We start from the raw sequence: 5,000 nt of genomic DNA on the forward strand, positions 1-5,000 counted from the left end.
CTATCCCTTCTCATCTCTTCTCTTCCTCTCCCTTCTGCCCCTTCTCTTCTTCCTTCCAATCACCCTTACCCCCTTTCCTTCCCCCTCTCTTTCTCTCCCCTCTCTCTTTTTCCCTCTCTTTCCATTCCCTTTTCTTCCTCTCCCTACCTCTTTACCCCCTCTTCTTTCCCCTCACACACTCTCCCTTCCAATCTACCCTTTCCCCTCTACTCCCTCCTCTTCCTCTCCCCTCTCCCTCCTCCCCCTTTCGCCCCCCCCACACACATAATTAACATATTCATCCTTCGTCCCGCCCTCTGTACCCTAGGGAAGGTGGGGGGGGCGGAGGAAGGGGGAGGGGGGAGGAGGGGGAGATGCTAATAGGGGATAGAGAGACAGGGAGATAGAGAAGGAATTTCGAGGGGAAAAAAGGGGGGAATGGAAGAAGGAGGAAGAAGAGAGAGAGAAAGATGGTTAATCGAAAAGATGGGGGTGAGGGGGGGGTAAGGGGGTGTGATTAATAGCTAGCAGAGGAAAATAAACAGAAAAAGGAATTGGGAAAGGAATGACGGTAAAAGGGGAAGAGGTTATTAATAGAAAGGGGGGAAAAAGAGGGGGTAATGGAAAGATGGGATAAAGAGGGTGGGAGGGGGAAGGGAGGGAGAATAATCAATAGAAATAGGGGAAGAGGGGGGAGAAGGGGGGGAGGGGAGAGCTTACGAGGCAAAATCTTAATGAATGTTGAATCTCCGTCTTCACCTCATAAACATGTATGCATATGTATGTTGACATGAATCGACAGAGTATATAACACTTGAACATATACTTGAACGGTTATATTTCCTTCTTTTTCTTCTTCTTCCTCTTCTTCTTCGTCTTCTTCTTCTTCGTCTTCTTCTTCTTCTTCTTCTTCTTCTTCTTCTTCTTCATCTTCTTCGTTTCTACTTTTTCTTCTTTCTTCCTCTTCTTCTTATTCTTTTCTCCTTCTGTTTCGTCTTCTTCTTCTTCGTCTTCTTCTTTTTGTTCTTCTTCTTCTTTTCTCCTTCTTCTTCTTCGTTTCTTCCTCTTTCTCTTCGTCTTCTTTCTTCCTCCTCTTCTTATTTATATTTTCTTCTTCCTCTTCTTTTGCTTTTTCTTCTTCCTTTTTCTCTTCTTTTTCGGCTTCTTACTTTCGTTTCTTATTATTATTTCTTTCCTATTCTTCCTTCTTCCTCTTTTTCTTTTCTTCTTCGTCTTCTTTACTTCTTCGTTTTCATATTCCTCTCCTACTACTTCTTCCTCCTCCTCTTCTTTATTTTTTCTCCTCTTCCTCCTCTTTCTTTCCATTGTTCACGTTTTTTTCCCTCTTATTCTGTATTCTTTTTCTGTTTCTTTCTCCTCGTTTTCTTCTTCTTCTTTCTCTTCCTCGTTTTTATCAGCATCCTCATTCTTATTGTCATTATCATTATTATTATTACTATCATAAATATCATCATTGCTATTATCATAATTATCATCACCTATATCAACATATAAAATGTGAGTGTGTGTGTGTGTGTGTGTGTGTGTGTGTGTGTGTGTGTGTGTGTGTGTGTGTGTGTGTGTGTGTGTGTGTGTGTGTGTGTGCGTGTGTGTTTGTATGTGTGTGCGTGTGTGCGTACATACACACATACACAAACGAACGAAAAAAAAGAACAATTAGGCAACACCCAATCACCAAAACTTCAAAATTCAAAATTCAAAATTCAAAATTCAAATTCCGGAAGATAACCGCCATCCGTAACCGTCACAACAACGACGAAACAACCGAACTGCCGAATTACGCTAAACAGGCAAATTAAACGTAGTCACGCCACCCATCCAGGTCGGCCGATGGAACATGCGAGTTCAAATGAGGTCAGCTGTTTATTTAGCGTAAATCATGTTGTAATATGCCTGGCGGGGGTGAGTCATGCAGAGAGCCTGGCGACTGAGTGCTTCCGTGAGACCAAACAGTGTAATGCGAGGGTAAATAAACACGGGGGGTTGTTCTCCCCTCTCTCTTTCTCTCCTTCGTCTGTCTTTATTCTCTCTACTCTGCCTTTCCTACCCTTTGTCTACCTTTACTTTCTCTCATTCGTCTACCTTTTCTTTCTCTCTCTTTCTTATCCTTTAGTCTACCTTTACTTTCTCTCCTTCGTCTGCCTTTTCTTTCTCTCCTCTCTCTTTCTATCCTTCGTCTACCTTTATTCTCTCTACTCTCTCCTTCTTACCCTTTGTCTGCCTTTACTCTCTCCCCTCTCTCTTTCTATCCTTCGTCTGTTTTTATTCTCTACTCTCTCTCTCCTTCTTACCCTTTGTCTGCCTTTACTTTCTCTCCTTCGTCTGCATTTTCTTTCTCTCCTCTCTCTTTCTTACCCTTCGTCTGCCTTTACTCTCTCTCCTGTCTCTTTCTTATCCTTCGTTTGCCTGAACTTTCTCTCCTCTCTCGTTCTATCTTTCGTTTGCCTTTACTTTCTCTCTTTCGTCTGCCTTTTCTTTCTCTCCTCTCTCTTTCTTACCCTTCGTCTACCTGTACTCTCTCTTCGCTCTCTTTCTTACCCTTTGTCTGCCTTTACTATCTCTCCTTCGTCTATCTTACCTTTCTCTCCTCTCTCTTTCTTACCCTTCGTCTGCCTTTTCTTTCTCTCCTCTGTCTTTCTTACCCTTCGTCTACCTTTACTTTCTCTCCTCTCTCTTTCTATCTTTCGTTTGCCTTCACTTTCTCTCCTCTCTCTTTCTATCTTTCGTTTGCCTTTACTTTCTCTCCTTCGTCTGCCTTTTCTTTCTCTCGTCTCTCTTTCTTACCCTTTGTCTGCCTTTACTTTCTCTTCACTCTATTTCTTACTCTTCGTCTGCCTTCTTCTTTTTATATCTTTTAATTTTCTCCTTCTTCCCTCTGTCTGCCTTCCTTGTCTTTATTAATCTTCTCTCTCTCTTCCCTTCTTTTCGTCTTCCCTGCCCATTCCCCTTTTTCTCTTTTCTTGTATCTCTCGAGAGTTTATTCTCCTTCTCCCTCTTTCCCTTTTTTCTCTCTCTTCCTTGCCTTCACTTCCCTTCCTCTTCCCTCCCCTCTTCACATTTTCTTGTTCCTACTGTCTCCCTTCACTTTCGCTCCTCCCTCTCTTTTTCACTTCCCTCCTGCCTCTTCGTACTTTCCCCCTCTTCACTCCACTCTCCCTCTTTCCTCTTTCTCCCTTCTTCCCTTCCCCTCCCATTCCCCTGTCCTTTTCTTCAATTTTCCCTTCCCCCTCTCCCTCCCTCCTCCCTCCCTCTTCTCTTCCCCTCTTCCCTTCCTTTCCCTCCCCCTCTTATCTTTCCCTCTCCTCTCTTCCCTCCCCCTCCCTTCTCCCCTCTTCCCTTTCCTCTCCCTCTCCCCTCTCTCCTCTGTCCTTCCCTCTCCCTCCTTTCTTCCTTCCCTCTTCCCTCTCCCTTCTTCCCCTCCTCTCTCTCTCTCTCCCTCTTCCCTTCTCTCTTCCTCCCTTCTCCTTCCTTCCCTCTCTCCTCTTCCCTCTCCCCTTCCCTCTCCCTTTCCCCCTCTCCCTCCTTCCCTTTCCCCTTTCCCTCCTCCCTCCTCCCCTCTCCCTTTCACCTCTCCCCTTCCCCTCCCTTCTCCCCTCTTCCCTCTCCCCTTCATACATTCCTCCTTCTCAACTCCTCCCCCCGTTAATTCATATACACATGCTAACTAGTTCACCGAAAAGTCTGTTTACATAATATATTGCATTAATGATGAAACACGCTATCCAATATTATTGACTGTGCGTTCGGTGTGCTCATTTCTTCGTGTGTGTGTGTGGGTGTGGGTGGGTGGGGTGTGGGGGTGAGTGGGGGGTGGGTGTGGGGGGGTGGGGGGGTGAGTGGGTGGGTGGGTGTGGGTGTGGGTGGTGGGGGTGGGGTGTGGGTGGGTGGGTGGGTGGGTGGATGTGGGTGTGGGTGGGGGTGGGTGAGTGTGTTTGGGTGTGTGGGTGGGTGGGTGGGTGTGCGTGTGTGCGTGTGTATGTGGGTGGGTGGATACATATATAGATAGGAAAGCAGACAAGAAGGCAAGCAAGCAGACAGACAGACAAATAGACGGAGAGGTAAATAAACAGACAGACACATCATATCTTTTTTCCCTCTCCTTCTCCTCCTCCTCCTCTTTCCTCCTCTTTCTCCTCCTACAAAAGCAAAAAAAAACATTTAAAAAATCCCGAAAAGTAACGAGAACAACACCCAGCTATTCTCACCGTAATTTTTTTTTTTCTTTCGAGAGGAAAGAAAAAAAAAGCGAAACAAAAACAAAGAAAAATGGCGGTTATTTCCACCGTCCAACCCGCGCGGTGTGGTTTTGCGGTTTAGCCTCACCGTGCGGGAGCGATCTCGGCTTAGGAGCTCTTATCAGTAAATTGTCGCCCTTGGATTACTGGCAACTGATATGACGAATGGAGGTTCTTAGTCTGTTATTTTCGCGTGGGTGGGTAAGGGAGGGAGGGAGGAGAGGGGGGAGGAGAGGATAGAGGAGGATGGATGGGGAGAGGAACGATGGATGGGGAGAGGGGGACAGGAGGAGAGGAAGGAGGGTGAGGGGGAGAGAGAGGGAAAGGATGGATAGGGGAGGGAGAAGGAGAGAGGGGGAAGGATGGATGGGGAGATAGAGGGAGTTAGGAGGAAGGGGAAGGAGGGATGGAGGGGGTGAGGGAGGAGGGGTGGAGGAGGATAGGAAGGGGGTGAGGGGGAGGAGAGGAAGGGGAATGGTGAAGGGTGAGGTGCAGGGAGATAGAGGGGGAGATGGGGTGAGGGGGTGAAGAAGAGGGAAAGGATGGAGGATGAGGATGAGGAGGGGAAGGATGGAGGGAAAGGATGGAGGGTGAGGAGGAAGGGTGGATGTGTGGGATGAGATGATGGAGGGATTGTGTCAGGGAGATAGCGGAGTGGGGACAGGGATAGGGAGGTGGGGGTGAGCAGATAAATTCTGTCTGATTTTTTCCGTGTTTTTTTTCTATCATTCCGTTATCTTCATTTATTTTACATCTTCAACTCTC

Source organism: Penaeus vannamei, chromosome 19 (assembly GCF_042767895.1).
Source record: "Penaeus vannamei isolate JL-2024 chromosome 19, ASM4276789v1, whole genome shotgun sequence".
Classification (NCBI taxonomy): Eukaryota; Metazoa; Arthropoda; class Malacostraca; order Decapoda; family Penaeidae; genus Penaeus; species Penaeus vannamei.